Source organism: Sus scrofa, chromosome 1, assembly GCF_054392235.1.
Source record: "Sus scrofa isolate SSC_HxYL_T2T_F1_AM1 chromosome 1, Sscrofa_HxYL_maternal_Yorkshire_Landrace_v2.0, whole genome shotgun sequence".
NCBI classification, from domain to species: Eukaryota; Metazoa; Chordata; class Mammalia; order Artiodactyla; family Suidae; genus Sus; species Sus scrofa.
In genome coordinates, this window is record NC_139383.1 from 264,062,576 (window position 1) to 264,081,619 (window position 19,044).

General features: G+C 38.7%; 1 protein-coding gene across 10 annotated transcripts in view; it reads left to right on the forward strand.

The window, feature by feature from the left end:
* Nucleotides 1-19,044, forward strand: part of KIAA1958 — a 216,390-nt gene that overhangs the window by 5,670 nt on the left and 191,676 nt on the right. For 3 of the 10 annotated variants that reach the window (XM_084992268.1, XM_084992259.1, XM_084992246.1), the window contains exon 2: nucleotides 7,679-7,772. The exons of the other annotated variants lie outside the window; for them this stretch is intronic. The gene's annotated coding sequence lies outside the window, so the exon portion shown is untranslated. The remainder of the gene's footprint in view (nucleotides 1-7,678; nucleotides 7,773-19,044) is intronic. 10 annotated transcript variants of the gene reach the window in all.

Sequence of the window (19,044 nt, forward strand, 5' to 3'; positions counted from 1 at the left end):
TGTATGAATTCAGGGGGAACGAAGTTCAGCCCATAACACAGCCTATTCCACCACCATTGTCTTTCCATATTTGTAATTTTATAGTGATTTCATCTTTACGCCTTTTTTACTTTTGGCATTTTTTTCACTTGAGTACAAGTCTCAGTACATAGCAATATGATAAACTTTGTATGCCATTAAAAATATCTAAAGTGGGTAATTAGGGAGTTCCCGTCGTGGCGCAGTGGTTAACGAATCCGACTAGGAACCATGAGGTTGCGGGTTCGATCCCTGCCCTTGCTCAGTGGGTTAAGGATCCAGCGTTGCCATGAGCTGTGGTGTAGGTTGCAGATGTGGCTCGGATCCCACGTTGCTGTGGCTCTGATGTAGGCTGGCAGCTACAGCTCCGATTAGACCCCTAGCCTAGGAACCTCCCAAATGTCGCGGGAGCGGCCCAAGAAAAGGCAAAACGACAAAAAATAAATAAATTAAAGTGGGTAATTAAAGGCTTTGTTTTTATTCACTCTTCATATTCATTATTTTTAAATGCTTTATTTTGAATAGTTTAAAGTAGAAAATTCTTAATAATTGGTTTGGAATACTGGAGACTATCATTGTAGCCAAATTAAAAAAAATTTTATTTTTTATTTTTTTGCTTTTTAGGGCCTCACCAGCAGCATATGGAAGTTCCCAGGCTAGAGTTTTAATTGGAGCTACAGCTGCCTGCCTCTGCCACAGTACCATGGGATCCGAGCCATGTCTGCAACCTACACCACAGCTCACAGCAACACCTCATGAGTGAGGCCAGGGATCAAACCCGCATCCTCATGGATACTAGTTGAATTTTGTTTCCGCTGTGCAGCGGGAACTCCGATGCCACCAAATTTAGTGGAAGTACTGATGCTGTTTTCTTGTGAATTATGAGGTGCCCGTTTTCAGATACTGGTCTCACTATTTGCATGGCAAATTATGCACCATTCTGATAATTTCACACCTTCCTTGCTGATGACTCTTGAATCTGAGAACCACTCAGGGCCTCTGAAATCCAGACGTATGCAGCTACCAACTGGATATTCCACAGACATTTTACATTCAACATGCCCCAAACTTGACTTACCTTCTCTTCAAACCTGTGTGTTTTCTTGTATTCCTTAGTTTACTGAATGTTTCCCCCTTCCATCCATTTTCTCAGTCCAGAAATTTAGGCGTCTGTGACTCCTCCCTTATTCTCAGTTCCATCTTTCATATATAATCAAGCCCATGGACCAGTCAATTCCTCCTCCTCAAGATTTCTCAGTTTTGTTTGTTCACCCCATATAAATCATATACCACTCTGTCACCTTTGCCCATTATTGGTTTTAGTTCTATAGTTGAATATATTCAGTGTACAACATAAGTTCTTATGCTAAGGCATCTGTAATCATCATTTGATAGCCTGAAGCTCAGCGCATCCTCATAAATGACTCATATGAATAATAGCTCCTGTCTTTCATATTTAAAACTTTTTATCTGTGGCTTTTATACTTGAAGGTCAGTTTGGCTGAATATAATTACTTGGCCTGCATTTTCTTTTCCTCTTAAATATGTTGCTCTGTTTTAGGGTTTGACAAACGTTTTCTTTCTTTTTTTTTTTTTTTTTTTTTTTTTTTTTTTTTTGCCTTTTTGCCTTTTTGCCTTTTCTAGGGCTGCTCACGTGGCATATGGAGGTTCCCAGGCTAGGGGTTGAATCGGAGCTGTAGCCACCGGCCTACGCCAGAGCCACAGCAATGCGGGATCCGAGCCGCGTCTGCGACCTACACCACAGCTCACGGCAATGCCGGATCCTTTACCCAGTGAGCAAGGGCAGGGACCGAACCCACAACCTCATGGTTCCTAGTCGGATTCGTTAACCACTGCACCACGACGGGAACTCCCGACAAATGTTTTCTTTAAAAGGCCGAAAAGTAATTATTTTAGGTTTTGTGGGCCATAGGTCACAATTACCATTATTTAGCTGTGCCATATCAGTGTAGAAGCAGCCGTAGAGAATAAGCATGACTGTGCTCCAGTAAAACTTTATTTACAGAACCAGACAGAGTGCTGGATTTGGTCCATAAGCCATATTTTGCAGAGTCCAACTCTAATGTATTCTGATAAAAAGGGTTGTCAGAGTCTAATACCAATATGATTTTCCTTCTTTTTTAAGAGTCTCTATCTTTTCCCCTATGTGCCCAAAGGACTTTTCTTCTTCATTTTTAAAGACAAATAATTTTACTGGAATATGTCTTAAGTGTTGGCTCTTCTCTGTTAATTTTTCCAGATACACAATATGTGTTTTATTATGTTGACTCAAATATTTTTAATACGTCTTTTTTATCAATTTTATTTTATTTTATTTTATTTATTTTTTCCCGCCGTACAGCATGGGGATCAAGTTATTCTTACATGTATACATTTTTCCCCCACCCTTTGTTCTGTTGCAATATGAGTATCTAGACATAGTTCTCAATGCTACTCAGCAGGATCTCATTGTAAATCTATTCTAAGTTGTATCTGATAACCCCAAGCTCCCGATCCCTCCCACTCCCTCCTTCTCCCGTCATCGGGCAGCCACAAGTCTATTTTCCAAGTCCATGATTTGCTTTTCTGTGGAAATATTCATTTGTGCTGTATATTAGATTCTAGTTATAAGTGGTATCATATGGTATTTGTCCTTGACTTTCTGATTCATTTCACTCAGTATGAGAGTCTCTAGTTCCATCCATGTTGCTGCAAATGGCATTATGTCATTCTTTTTTATGGCTGAGTAGTATTCCGTTGTGTATATATACCACATCCTCCTAATCCAATCATCTGTCGATGGACATTTGGGTTGTTTCCATGTCCTGGCTATTGTGAAAAGTGCTGCAATGAACATGTGGGCGCATGTGTCTCTTTTAAGTAGAGTTTTGTCCGGATATATGCCCAGGAGTGGGATTGCGGGGTCATATGGAAGTTCTTTGTATGGATTTCTAAGGTATCTCCAAACTGTTCTCCATAGTGGTTATACCAGTTTACATTCCCACCAGCCCTGCAGGAGGGTTCCCTTTTCTCCACAGCCCCTCCAGCACTTGTTATTTGTGGACTTATAAATGATGGCCATTCTGACTGGTGTGAGGTGGTATCTCATGGTAGTTTTGATTTGTGTTTCTCTTATAATCAGCGATGTTGAGCATTTTTTCATGTGTTTGCTAGCCATCTGTATATGTTCCTTGGAGAACAGTCTATTCAGGTCTTTTGCCCATTTTTCCATTGGTTGATTGGCTTTTTTGCTGTTGAGTTGTATAAGTTGCTTATATATTCTAGAGATTAAGCCCTTGTCGGTTGCATCATTTGACACTATTTTCTCCCATTCTGTAAGTTGTCTTTTTGTTTTCTTTTTGGTTTCCTTTTCTGTGCAAAAGCTTTTCAGTTTGATGAGGTCCCATGGGTTTATTTTTGCTCTAATTTCTATTGCTTTGGGAGACTGACCTGAGAAAATATTCATGATGTTGATGTCAGAGAGTGTTTTGCCTGTGTTCTCTTCCAGGAGTTTGATGGTGTCCTATCGTATATTTAAGTCTTTCAGCCATGTTGAGTTTATTTTTGTGCATGGTGTGAGGGTGTGTTCTAATTTCATTGCTTTGCATGCAGCTGTCCAGGTTTCCCAGCAATGCTTGCTGAATAGACTTTCTTTTTCCCATTTGATGTTCCTGCCTCCCTTGTCAAAGATTAATTGACCATAGGTGTCAGGGTTTATTTCTGGGTTCTCTATTCTATCTTTTTTTTTTTTTTTTTTTTTTTTGTCTTTTTGCCTTTTCTAGGGCCACTCCCGCAGCATATGGAGGTTCCCAGGCTAGGGGTCTAATCGGAGCTGTAGCCGCCGGCCTACACCAGAGCCACAGCAATGCAGAATCCGAGCGGCGTCTGCGACCTACACCACAGCTCACGGCAACGTCAGATCCTTAACCCAGTGAGCAAGGGCAGGGACCGAACCCGCAACCTTATGGTTCCTAGTTGGATTCGTTAACCACTGCACCACGACGGGAACTCCCCAGGTTCTCTATTCTGTTCCATTGGTCGGTCTGTCTGTTTTGGTACCAGTACCACACTGTTTTGATGACTGTGGCTTTGTAGTATTTCTTGAAGTCTGGGAAAGTTATGCCTCCTGCTTGGTTTTTGTTTCTCAGGATTGCTTTGGCAATTCTGGGTCTTTTGGTATTCCATATAAATGTTTGGATCATTTGTTCTAGTTCTGTGAAAAATGTCATGGGTAATTGGATAGGGATTGCATTGAATCTATAGATTGCTTTGGGTAGTATGGCCATTTTTACAATATTGATTTTCCCAATCCATGAACATGGAATATCTTTCCATTTCTTTACATCTTCTTTGATTTCTTTGATTAAAGTTTTATAGTTCTCGGCATATAAGTTCTTTACCTACTTGGTCAGGTGTATTCCGAGGTATTTGATTTTGTGAGGTGCATTTTAAAAGGTATCATATTTTTGTATTCCTTTTCTAATGTTTCATTGCTGGTATACAGAAATGCGCCTGACTTCTGAATGTTAATCTTTTTTTTTTTTTTTTTTTTTTTTTTTTTGTCTTTTTGCTATTTCTTGGGCCGCTCCCACGGCATATGGAGGTTCCCAGGCTAGGGGTCGAATCAGAGCTGTAGCCACCAGCCTACGCCAAAGCCACAGCAACGCAGGATCCGAGCCGCGTCTGCAACCTACACCGCAGCTCGCGGCAACACCGGATCATTAACCCACTGAGCAAGGGCAGGGACCGAACCTGCAACCTCATGGTTCTTAGTCGGATTCGTTAACCACTGCGCCACGACGGGAACTCCCTGAATGTTAATCTTATATCCTGCTACTTTGCTGAATTTATTAATCAGTTCAAGGAGTTTTGGGGTTGAGTCCTTAGGGTTTTCTATGTATAGTATCATGTCATCTGCATACAGTGACAGTTTGATCTCTTCTCTTCCTATATGGATGCCTTTTATTTCTTTTGTTTGTCTAATTGCTGTGGCTAGGACTTCCAAAACTTATGTTGAAGAGCAGTTGTGAGAGTGGGCATCCCTGTCTTGTTCCAGATTTGAGTGAGAAGGCTTTCAGTTTTCCTCCATTGAGTATTATATTTGCTGTGGGTTTATCATAAATGGCTTTGATTATATTCAGGAATGTTCCCTCTATACTCACTTTGGCGAGGGTCTTGATCATGAATGGATGTTGGACTTTGTCAAATGCTTTTTCTGCGTCTATTGAGATGCTCATATGATTTTTGCCTTTTCTTTTGTTAATGTGGTGTATGACGTTGATTGATTTGCGTATGTTGAACCATCCTTGTGAACCTGGAATGAACCCTACCTTGTCATAGTGTATAATTTTTTTGATCAATTTTATATTTTAATAGTTATTCTTTTTCATTTGTTTTTATTTTCTTTTTGAGGGCTTCTGTTACATGTATGTTGGATCTTATTTTTTAATGTCTGTTGCTTATTTTTTAATGTCTGTACCCTTCTTCAAATTCTTTTTTTTTTTCTTTTTTTTTTTTAGGGTTGCACCCATGGCATATAGAGGTTCCCAGGCTAGGGATTGAATAGGAACTCTAGCTTCTGGCCTATACCACAGTCACAGCAACACAGGATCCGAGCCGCGTCTGCGACCTACACCACAGCTCACGGCAACACCAGATCCTTAACCCACTGAGTGAGGCCAGGGATCAAACCTGCAACCCCATGGTTACTAGTCGGATTCATTTCCACTGTGTCACAATGGGAACTCCCCAAATTCTTTTTTTTAATTTAATTTTTCATTAAAGTAAGGTCAATTTACAATGTTGTGCCAATTTTGGCTGTACAACACAGTGACCCAGCCACATATTATCTTCTGTCATGATCTGTCCCAAGAGACTGGATATAGTTCCTTGTGCTATGCAGTAGGAAAATTCTTTTTATTTTATGTTATTTTATTTTTTGTCTTTTTTTTAGGGCTGTACCCATGGCATATGGAAAGTCCCAGGCCAGGGGTCGAATTGGAGCTGCAGCTGTAGCAATGCAGGATCCTTAACCCACTGAGTGAGGCCAGGGATCGAACCCACGTCCTCGTGGATACTAGTCAGATTCATTACTGCTGAGCCACAATGGGAACTCCCTTTTTATTTTTTATATTTGCTTTATTTTCTCTTTTTGTCTTTTTGTCTCTTTAATTTACATATCTTTAAGCTTAGTGTTCCTTCTAGTTTTGTCTTCCTTTTAAATTTTTTTTCTTTCCTATTCTGTACTAAACTTTGTTGTTTCTGGTTTGTTGTTGTTGTTTTGCCATCCTTGAGGCATGGGGGAGTTCCCAGGCCAGGGATCAAACCTGAGCCACAGCAGTGACAAAGAGCCACCATACTGACAATGCTGAATCTTTAACCACTAAACCACCAGGAAACGCCTCTCATTTTTGTTTTTAAATGCTCTTATTGGTTGGCGATTGCCATTTTTTTAGCTTTTCTATTCCTGATGTATGCTTTCTTTCATAGCTTCTATCGTTTTCCTAATTTCTTTTAATTCATACTGAAATATTACATTGCAGTTCTCATCTACTTTAAAGCCATGTTTTTGTGATGTATCTTCATTGGCAGTATTGGCACATTATTTGGTTCTTTTTAATTTTTTCCCTTACAGTCCCTTTCATAGGGTCGGATTACATAATTTTTCTTGTTCATGTTATTTATTTATTTAAAAAAATTTTTTTTTTTTGGCCATGTCTGAGAAATGCAGAATGGGCCAGGGATCAAACCTGTGCCACAGCAGTGACCCAAACCGCTGCAGTGACTGCCAGATCCTTAACCCTCTGGGCCACAAGAAAACTCCTTTTTCATGTTTAAATTAGAGAGGTACCTGTACTTTATGTAGTTTCTGTGATGGGGGTGGGAGTGGACCAAGGTGATTTTCTCAGTCTCATGATTTGAAAATTTCTCCTGGTTTCTTATATGGAGTTTTAAAAAATACAGCCACTCAGTTAAATTCAAAGTGAAATACCATTGCATACCCACTAGAATGGCTAAATGAAATAAATGAACAATACTGAGTATTTTGAGAATGTAGCGTAACTGAAAATCTCCTGCACTGCTATTGGAAGTGTTAATTGGTATAGAAATGTAAAAAAATGGAGAGTTCCTTTTGTGGCGCAGCAGAAAACCAACTAGTGTAAATGAGGATGTGGGTTCAGTCCCTGGCCTTGCTCAGTGGTCAGGGATCCAGTGTTGCCATGAGCTGTGGTGTAGGTCACAGATGAGGCTCGGATCCCCAGCTGTGGCTGTGATGTGGGTCAAGAGCTGTAGCTCTGATTTGACCCCTAGATTGGGAACTTCCATATGCCACGAGTGTGGCCCTAAAAAGCAAAAAAAAAAAAAAAAAAAAAGTAAATGGATACAAGCAGTTTAGAAAGGTGCTTGGCATCTACTAAAGCGGTACATAAGTGTATCCTCTAACTCAGGAATTCAACTTGGAGTTACCTGCTTACCAAATAAATTTATTAGAATGTTCATAGTACTGTTTATAATAGCCCCAAACTAAATTCTGCCGAAATGACTGTCAGTATAATATGTGGTAGAGTGTTACATTAAGGGCCCCCAATAAATCACATTTCCTGGTGTCTATACCCTTGTGTTGTCCATTTCCACAGTGAGTCTCATTTTTGCCATGCAGCTTACTTTGGCCAGTGGACATGAGCAAGTGTGATGCGAGCATGATCCCTTGAGGAATTAGCGACTAGAAAGGAGAAGGCGGAGGCTTCTGGGATGTGGGTAATGTTCTCATTCTTGATCTGCTTGCTGCTTACATGAATGTCTTCTCTTTGTGAAATTGTGACATATCAGCAGTTTGTTCACTTATTATTTCTAATTGTGTATTGTATTTCAAAATAAAGGAAAAAATACGTCCTCTTTATTTAGTTTCCTCAGTGATATCCTCTGATATTGGCCTCCTTTGGGTGTCTTTCTCCTTTCTCCGAAGTGATGCCTCTTCTTTTGATTTAGATTTTAATCCCAGCAGTTTTCTTCCTAAGGCCTCATACTTGGTCCCCATGGTCTTGTGGTCTACTCTGGAAGCCTGAGAAACTTGACTTTTCACATCCATTTTCACTTAAATGGCATCCTTTCTTTTTGAAGGTGATTTTTGGTAATTTATTTTTCTATAATCACTCTTTTTTTTTTCCCCTCATCTGCCCAGTTTTTGTGGGTGTCTTGTTCATGTGGGTGTTTTAGCTCTGCCTACTTATCTGGGGTTCATGGGCTACTTTATCACCTAATTCTTTTGACCATCTTTATTTATTTATTTATTTTTTTACCAGTTACTTTTTTTTTTTTTGGCTTTTTAGGGCCGCACTCGCAGCATGTGGAGGTTCCCAGACTAGGAGTCGAATTGGAGCTACAGCTGCTGGCCTCACCCAGAGCCGCAGCAGCATCAGATCCGAGCCGAGTCTGTGACCTATACCATAGCTCATGGCAATGCCGGATCCTTAACCCACTGAGCGAGGCCAGGGATCGAATCTGCTACCTCATTGTTCCTAGTTGGATTCATTTCTGCTGCACCATGATGGGAACTCCACTAGTTACTTTTTTTTTTTTTAAACTAGTTATTCTATCTAGTTTTTTTGTCCCCCTTGAGATAATTGTAGAGTCACTTGCAGTTTTAAGAAATAATAGATTCTTCGCATACTTTGCCGCTTCCCCTAGTAGTTAACATTTTGTAAAATGTTACTTATAATATCACAGCCAGGATATTGGCTGTTATGGGCTGAATTGTATTCCCCAGATTCATGTGTTGAATCCCTAATACCCAGTGCTCCAGAATGTGACTATATTTGGAGCTAAGACTTTAATGAGGTGATTAAGTCAAAGCAAGGCTGCTGAGGGTGACCCTGATCCAGTGTGGCACGTGTCCTTGTAAGAGGAAATTTGGGCGCAGAGACACCAGGGATGTATGTACAGAGAGACCATGTGAAGACACGGTGAGAAGGTGGGTGTCTGGAAGCCAAGAAGAGAGTCTCAGAAGAAACCAGATTTGCCAACACCTTGATCTTGGACCTCTAGGCTTCAGACCTGTGAGAAAATTAATTTCTGTTGGTTAAGCCACCCAGTCTGCAGTATTTTGTTGTGGTAGCCCTAGCAAGTGAATACAGTGGCGTCTATGCAATCCTCCACTCTTACTCAGATTGCCAGTTTTACTTTTACTCGTGTGTGTGTGTGTGTGTGTGTGTGTGTGTGTGTGTGTTAGGCTCAGTACAATTTTATCACCTGTGTATGCTGTCGTTTCTACCAGCCCTCTCTTCTTCCTCCCTGTCACCCTGTCCCTAACCCCAGACAACCATTACTAGGTCTTCCATTTCTGGAACTTTGTCATTTAAAAATGTTATATAAATGGGAGTTCCTGTTGTGGCGCAGTGGAAATGCATCTGACTGGTATCCATGAGGATGTGGGTTTGATCCTTGGCCTCGCTCAGTGGGTCAGGGATCCAGTGTTTCAGTAAGATGGAGTGTGGGCCGCAGACACAGCTTGCATCCTGCATTGCTGTGGCTGTGCCGTAGGCTGGTGGCTGCAGCTCTGATTAGACCCCCAGCCCAGGAATTTCCATGTGCCGAGGGTGTGGCCCTAAAAAGCAAAAAAAAAAAAAAAAAAAGAAAAAAATCATTATATAAATGGAATCATATGGCATGTTATCTTTTGGGATTGACTTTTTTCACTAAGTACAGTTTCCTGGAGATTCCAGGTTGTTGCGTATATCAGTAGTTTGTCCATGAATATATTATGGTTTATCCATTCATCTGCTGAAGGACTGCTAAGATGCTTCCATTCTTGGTTTTTACAAATGCAGCTGTTACCAACATAGCTTCCTTTTTCTGAGATACATACTCAGGAGTATAATTGCTGTATCATATGGTAATTACGTGTTTAATTTTTTAAGTAACTGCCAGACTTTTCCAGAGTGACTTACCATTTTATATTCTCACCAGTAATATATAAGTGATCCATTTTCTCCACATCCTTGCCAGCATTTTTTATTTTAGCCATTCTGGTGTGTGTTTAGTCATACTGTGTTTTTAATTTGGGTGTCCCGAATGGCTAATATTACACATCTTTTCATGTGCTCATTTGCCCTCTGTACATCCTCTTCTGTGAAATGTCTGTTTACATCTTTTGTCAATTTTCTTTTTTTGTTGTTCATTGTTTTTTGTCCATTTTCCAATTGGATTTTTTTGGTTTGTTTTACTGTTTTGAGAGTTCTGTGTATGTTCTAGATAGTAGTCCTTTGTCAGATATTTGCTTTGCCAATGCTTTCTTACAGTCTGTAGTTGTCTTTCAGTCCTCTTCGCATGGGCTTTCACAAAGCAAAAATTTTTTATTTTAATTTTACCAATTTTTCCTTTTATGGATCTTGCTTTGGGTGTCAAGTTCTAAGAACACTTTGCCTAACCCTGGATCCTAGAGATTTTCTTACATTGTTTGATATAAGTTGTTTTGTTTTGTTTTATACTTAACAGTTAAGTCTGTGATCCAATTTGTGTCAGTTTTTCTTTAGGATGTGATGTTTAGGTTGAGGTTAATTTTTGCCTGTGGATGTTCAGTTACTCCAGCACCACTTGTCAAAAAGGCTGTCCTTACTCCATTGAATTGCTTTTACACCTTTGTAAAAACTTAGTTGAGCATATGTGTGGGTTTGTTTCTTGGTCTGTTCCATCTGTTTTTATGAGTGCATTTGAGGAGAGTCCAAAACTGAGCTTCTGCTACTATCCTGCTTGTTTAGAAGACCTTATTCATTCTTAGAATGATTTTTTTGTTACTATCTTGGAAAACTGGTTTTTTTCCTATTGACCAAAGGGGGCAGATATCTGTGTTTTTATAAAAAAAAAAAAAAAAAGAGGGTAAGATATGCAGTAATTTGATTAACAGCTTTTGTAGTTTATCTGCTTTATAATATAGTGATAAGCCAATATATATTTGTTGCAGAGAGTAATTCTTTTTTGAATTGTTCAGGTTGTTAACATTTTCATGACAATTACAATTCAGGAATATTCTTTATTTATCTGGCATCTTGAGGAAACAAGAAGTTCTACATTAATGAATTTCTCTGTAACTAAAGTTTAACTCCTGGACAAAACTTAGGATTTTAATTATTTTCAGTGAAAATGTACCTCACATGTAGTTAAGTGAAGACATTTCAGTTGCTCTTGGAAATTTGCCAAAGGAATCCCTTTCTGGCATCTGGACGAATCCAAGCAGATGCAGAGACATTTTCAAGATTTTTTTCACTCCCCAGTACATTTTCTTAATTTTTCTAAGTTTTGCTATTTTATTTTATTTCATTTTATTTCTTTTGTTTTCTTAGGGCTGTACCTGCGGCATGTGGAGGTTCACAGGCTAGGGGTCAAATTGGAGCTGCAGCTGCTGACCTACGCCACAGCAATACCAGATCCGAGCCGTGTCTACAACCTACATCACAGCTCATGGCAACACCAGATCCTTAACACACTGAGCAAGGCCAGGGATTGAACCTGTGTCTTCATGGATGCTAGTCAGACTTGTGTCTGCTGAGCCATGACAGAAAAACTCCTAGTTTTGCAATTTTAGATCTATTTCCCATAGCTCATGCAAGGAAGGATTCATCCACCTAACTAAAATACCATCAAATTCACTGATTTACCAAAACCCTGTTTAAAATAGCCTTTGAAGATTTCTATGAAGCTTTAGCTAAGTATTTTAGGAAATGCGCTGTGTTTTAAAGGTGTAGTCATATGATGGTATAGTCATCTTACAAATATTTTGTTTTTGAATATTATTGTATATGAATATATCCACCAAAAACTATAGTCTTATAAATAATATTTTTCCAGTGAATATATTTTGTTATGAATATATTTGGTGTATGAATATATTTTTTATATGTAATATATTTTTACATTTTTTTTTTTTTTACCAACTTGCTGGCTTTTCTCTGACAAACGAAAGTCTTACCCCAAAGTAGGTTTCCCTATATATTTAGATTTTTCCTAATAATGTGTTTACGTACTGATAAGGTATACAATCTGTACTTTCCATTAGTAAAGTAATTGTCTCAGAAGTTTAGGGCTTTTCTTATTAAAAATTATTTTGGAAGTCAAAATATATTCTTAGATTTGCCTTAATATCCTTTTTGCTAATGCCTTCTTATTAAGCATCCAAATAGATATTTAATTGAATCTTTTTTTCTTTTTCTTTTTTTTTTTTTTTTTTTGCTTTTTGCTTTTTAAGGCTACACCTGCAGCATATGGAAGTTCCCGCTAGGGGTTGAATTGGACCTATGGCTGCCAGTCTACACCACAGCCACAGCAATGCAGGATTCAGGTTGCATCTGTGACCTACACTACAGCTTATGGCAATGCTGGATCCTTAACCACCTGAGTGAGGCCAGGGATGGAATCCGCATCCTCATGGGTCCTAGTCAGATTTGTTTCCGCTTTGCCACGACGGGGACTCCTGAATATTGATACTTTTTTAAAAAAATGAAAAGCAAAAATATAAAATGAGATAATGTCCATTGCTGATGAGAGAGGAAAGGAGGGAAGAAGTTATTCTCATATTTCTTGCTGATGGTGTATAGTGGAGTTTTGTTTGTTTTTAGCTGCGCCCATGGCACAAGGTCGTTTCTGGGCCAGGGACTGAACCCACACCACAGCAGTGACCCAAGGCACTACAGTGACAACACTGGATCCTTAACCCGCTGCGCCACAGAACTCCTGTTTTGTTTTTTTTTTAAACTTTGAAGTTGTAAGGGAGGAAAAAACTTTCTTCTACCCCCCTAGATTCTGTCTAGGCTGAAGAGTTAAACTGACCTAAGACACATTAGCAGGAATCACATGAGCAGGAGAAAAGTATACAAATTTGGTTAATATTGTTACGTGCACATAGCAGTCTTCATAAGGAAAATGAAGACCCAAGAAGCAGTTAGGATTTAGAGGGTATATGTATTTTAAACAAAGAAAGGATAAATTTGTAGAGAAGTCACAAGACAAAGGAATTTTAATTAGGGGCTGTAAATTGTGAGACAGTAACTAGGAAATATAAGGGGAAAACTAATGGAAGATAAAGGTTATTTTAGTAGCTTTATTTTTTGATCCATTTTGGCACTGGCTCTCAGTTACCAGTGATAAATGTTATTCTTGCCCTCTATAAGGAGGGCAGCTTTCTCATGGGAATTTTTTGACCTGCTTTTAGGTACAGAGAGGTCAGGCCTTTCTGCATTTCCTGTTGCTCAGATGTCGTCAGCTCAAAATAATCAAAGTGGCGTATTTTGGGTGGCATGTTGGAAGTGTAATGTACACACAAAAGTGAAAGTATCATGTTTATGTACAGTTGATGGGTTTTTACAAGTTGAACACGTGACTAGCACTTAGATCAATAAGCAGGGCAATATTAGCGTCCCAGAGGAAGCTCTTGTGCTCCTTCGAATACCTAACACAACCTTTATGAGGAAAAACAAATATCCTGATGGATCGCTGAGTAATAAGGCATGTATATGTACGTTCAGCTTTAGTAGATAATGCTAGTTTGGAGAGTGGTTGTATCACTCACACCACACTATCATTGTGTTGGTGTTCCTCTGTCCCCCTTCCTCAGGTTTATCATTTTGAAAAGCGATTTGATAAATGTATCAAGAACCATAAATACGTTCATACTCATTGATCTAATAATTGCAAAGATAGGAAAAGATACATGTACAACATCATGCAATGAAACAGGACCAGGGAGCACGGGACCAGGGAGCACAGGCTAAGTCTGACCTATGGCAGCTCGTTCCTTGTCTGTGGCTGCTTTGGTGCTGCAAAGCTAGGATTTCGTTGTTACAGAGCCCTTGCAGAGCAGAAAATGTCTATAATCTGACCCTCTCCGGAGAAAACTAGATGACCCTTGCGTTAGAGCATTATATGAAATAGTGAAAGATTGGCAATAATCAGTATATCCATCTGAAGGGATATATATTTATTATTAGATAAATCCTGGTGTAAGCACTTGATGAATAGGATGTAGCCATTTAAAATGATGATTCTTGAGATTATCCACCCAGCAATATCTACTGGACATTTGCTATTTTAGGTACTTTTCTAGGTGTCAGGAAATCAGTAGAAAGAAAAATTCCGGTCCTCATAGAACTTTTGGTAGAGGAGACAGAGAATAAATAAGATAAATATGGAAAATAACATATAAGGGATAAGTCTAAAAAAGAAAAAAGAAAAGGCAGGAAAGGGAGAAGTGAAATACTTCAGGGTGAGGGCTTGGCATTTTAGATTGCTGAAGAAAGCCTCACTGAGAAGATGGCTTTTGAGTAAGGACTGAAAATAAGTCGAAAGGCTTGATATAGGCAGCTAGAGAAGAGCATTTAAGGCAGAGGGAACAGAAAGTACAAAGGGTCAGAGTTGGAAATGTGCCTGATATGTTCTAGCAACAACAATAAGGTGAAGGGCTGCTGTTGAGAGAAAGGGTGGGGAGTAGCAGGGGATGAGGCTGGACAGGTAATTGGTGGGTGGGTATGATGATAGGTCATCCTTGTGGCAACATGAAAAACCCCTACTATAAATTGTTCAAGTTAAAAAAACCTCCAAAAATCTCATTTGCCTTTCCATTTTCCCTCCCTCTTTCTCTGCTCAATAATAGCAGTTATACAAGGCACTGCATAAAGAAATTGGAAGAAAATACCCTGAAATGCTAACTCCCCCCACCCCCCATTTTGGCTGCACCTCATATGGACGTTCCCAGGCCGGGAATCAAATCTGAGCTGCAGCTTCGACCTGTGCCACAGCTGTGGCAACACCGTGTCCTCCTTAATCCACTGCACCACAGCGGGAACTCCAAAACTAACATTTTTAGTGTGCTGGGGTTATGGATTGTATTTTTCTTTTTGTTACAGTTTCTATAATTTGGCTCGATTTTATAGTAAAAAGCATACTTAAAAACTTAAAGGATTTTGTTATCTTTGCCTTTGATTACTTTAGAAGTGAAGTGCTTTAGATCCTCTCCAGGTAGATTGTAACCTGCTGGTAGGCAGCAGGTTCTTAAATCATCTAAGGAGCTGCTGAGTTTTTTTTTTTTTTTTTTTTTTTTGCTTATTAATTTTTCACTGTTTAAGCCAGATGGAAATGTAGGAATGATATTTTATAAGTAAGAAAATTATCTAGGGAAGAAAAGGAACTCAGATTTTTAGTTCTTTTTCATAGACATTTGTTTTATTAACATTTAATCTGAGATTTTCCAACACAGTGATTTTTGTTAGTAATTTACCTAATCTTTAACTTGAAAATCCTTGAAAATAAAAATGTCTAAATTGGTTTTTTCCAGATCTTCTCGGTGCCAAGACTACTGTAACAAATATGTTAACAATGAATTATTTTAGCTAGGATTTTGGATTAAGATCATGGATTTTGAACTCAGACTACCTGGGTTTAAGTCTTGTTTCTGGCCCTTATTAGCACTTAACCTCTCTGTGCTTAATTTCACATTAATGAAAAGGATGTCACACTAACTGTATACCTCATAGGGTTTTTGTGAGGATTAAATAAATTCATGTGAGTAGAGTGTGGGGCACATAGACAAATTATTATTGAGGTTTAAATATCTATAAAGGAAGATATTTAAACACTAGATACAAGAGAAAATTGAGTTCAACAAATAAATACTTGTATTGTTGGAGTTCCCGTTGTGGCTCGTATCCATGAGGACGCGGGTTTGATCCCTGGCCCTGCTCAGTGGGTTAAGGCTCTGGCATTGCTGTGAACTGTGGTGTAGGTCAAAGACATGGCCCAGATCCCACATTGCTGTGGCTGTGGCATAGGCCAGAGCTGCAGCTCTCATTCAACCCTTAGCGTGGGAACCTCCATATGCCACTGATACGGCCCTAAAAAGACAAGTAAAAAAAAAGTAGTCATATTGTTGAAAGTCGATATATGTCTCTCTACTTTGACCTTATAGCCAATGCTGAGCAATTTATTAAAATATTTTAAAGCTTATCATCTTAGCACAGTGGCTTCAAATCATGTCCTGTTGTAGCCCTTACACTATAAATCCTTATAAACGGTTATCAGATTTTGGAGAAAACTTTATTTTTATTTCAGTAGGAGAAGCACTGTGACTTAGGTCTGAGTGGGTCATGTGATGAAATGTGGGGCAGGATGCGTGGCAAAAGGTAAGGGACAGTGTCCAGCCAGCTCTAGGGAAGATTGCTTATTGACTGGAGCATGCAAGAACTTTGCCTTGTGAGCATGTAGGTCAGGACAGTAAAGAGTGCTATTTAAACAGACACACAGTGGGGAAAGGAGATCCACTAGAGAGTGATGCGTGAGGATGTGACTCAGTTCTTTGAGGTGTGTAACCTAAATTCTAGTATTTGAGTGTCCCCTAACCTCAGAGAGGTTGAAGACCATTGAATTCACATAATCGATAGTTAAACTTTTTAAAATTTTTTCTAGAAAAATGACAGTTTCTGAAATGCTGCATGGTAAAGCTTTTAGTAAAATTTGAAATACGAAAGAAATGAAATTTAACTTACAGAGTGCTGTGACATTTAAAAAAAATTTTTTTTTTCTTTGTGTGGTCATACCTGTGGCATATGGAAGTTCCTGGGCTAGGAGTCAAATTGGAGCTGCAGCTGCAGGCCTGCCCCACAGCCATAGCAGCACTGGAACTGAGCTGCATCTGTGACCTATGGCTGCAGCTTATGGCAATGCCAGATCCCCAAACCACTGAGCAAGGCCAGGGGTGGAACTTGCATCCTCAAGGACACTCTATCAGGGTTCTTAACCTGCAGAGCCACAGTGGGAACTCCTGTAAAAAAAAAGTTTTTTTTTTTAAGTTAAATGTGTTTTTCTTTGTGGTATTTATTTTAGTTAAGGATAATTTTATATACATAGTGTGTCCCTAATGTATTTTGTGCTTTTGAATACTTGAGGATTGCGTAAGATTCTGTTGCTTTAAACTCCAAAAAATCTGAAATTCTTTTGCAATGTTGATATTGTTTTCTTCACTACTAAGTCTTCAGAAGTGTTCCTTGCTCAAGCTGCTTTAAAAAAAAAAAAAAAACATATCTGGATCAATGCAGATATAGTCAGCAGTGTTTCTGCAACACTAGGTTTATAAGAAAGTTTCTGCCTTCCTTGCAAAATCATGCGTTATTACTTAGGGTTTCTGTGGGCACATTAATTCTGAATAGAACCTGGGGATTGTGCTTATTAACTAGAAGTGTAGTGGTAGTGTGTTCCAAACAGGACTCAGGTACTTACATGCTCAGCGGTAGATTGCTGTTGTAGCATTTGTGGTATGTAATTGAACCTGAAGGTCCCTGGGAATTTTCCTAGTTCATTATGTTAATGTGAGTGGAAAGACCTCTGAGAAAGTGCTTTTTTTTTTTAAGTGAAATTCAGTATTTATGATTTAGTTAATAGTTAAGCTAAGGACTTTTAGGGAGAGGGATAAGGAAGCCATGCATTTACAGAGACCTTCATGAAACATGAAATTGTGCTGCTAAATTAGCCTTTCTTTACCAGCCTTCTGCTGGTACACCAGGCTCTGGTCCAAGGAGTGGCATATTCCCCTCTTACCCTTATCAGTTATTCTTTTCAGGGCTTAAGTTGATATATCATATGCACATAATTAATCTGGAGTGCTTAGGAAGGGTGTGTGGAATCTCTCTTTAGGTTTTAAGAAATAGCTATGATTGAATATTTTGTTTGATTCTTTTGAGTAGGAGTTTTTGTTCTGTGTGATAAATATGCAGCATATAAGCACCAAGGGAACTAAATTTGTATCCACTGGGACTTTAACAAACTTTCTGTATTTGTAGATCAAAGTATGACCCTGAAATAGTGTGTCTTTTAGCTGTTTTGGTAATTCTGAAGCTCTTTGTTTTTTGACCCCTTTGAGGGAGGGTCAGATTAAAAACTTCATACTCTTTTCTCAGAAAATGCACATACAATATATGATTTTTGTATAAATTTTAGGAAATATCTGGGCCCCGATACCAACCCCAATACTAACATATCTATTTTGTGTATTTACATTTTGGCATATGACTTTCTGTTTAAGAACAGAAACCATAAAGGTTTGAGATTAGGATTAGGAGAGCCAGTTTAGGGGCATCCAGGAAAATTTTATTTTTTTGAAGGAAGAGAGGATAACATGGTATTTTTTTCCATCAGACATCCATTTAAACTGTTATTTCTGATAAGTATGCTAGTAATGTGCATCTGGCTAAATCATTTTTATGCACTCTAGGTTTTGAAAAAATAGTTTCTCACTACTGGTGCACTCACAAAGGCAGTCGAGTAAGGAAAAATTAAAAAGCTTAAATTCTCATTCTCATTTCTGTGGGAATAAAGAGGGAGAATACATTATGTCAAGCATTACAAATAAGCGTGTATTAAAGTGGCTACATATGATGATGGCACATTGTTGGAACACCCCATGAAAGGTAATTTGCATGGAAGATGATTACTCAGTAGGGCTTTAATTTACAAGAAACATTCCACCATTTAATTGAGCCCTTTTACACACACCGCTTCGGTTCAATAGATTATGTTTGCTCCCTGCATATGTACAGTGCTGTAAAGGTGGTTTACATCTGATGCAGTCTAGCTGGAAGGTGAAACAACAGCTGAGAGTCATGTCATAAAAATATATTATTAAGCATTTGGGAATTGTTTTTATTTTTGTTTTTTTTTTAAAATATATTCTTACCATTTTTGCTGTTGCTCTTTTTTGAAATATGGTTGACGTGAAATGTTAGTTTTAGGTGGACTACATAGTGATGTGATATTTGCATATATTATGAAATGATTACCGTTAAGTCTAGTAACCATCTGTCCTCATACAAGTTATGACAATATTATTGACCATTTTCCTTATGCTGTATATTACATCCTTGTGGCTTATTTATTTCATAACTGGAGCTTTGTACCTCTTAATCCCCACCACCTATTCGCTCCTCACCCTCAACCCCGTCCCTTCTGGCATCAACTCATTCGTCTATATCTATAAATATGTTTTCATTT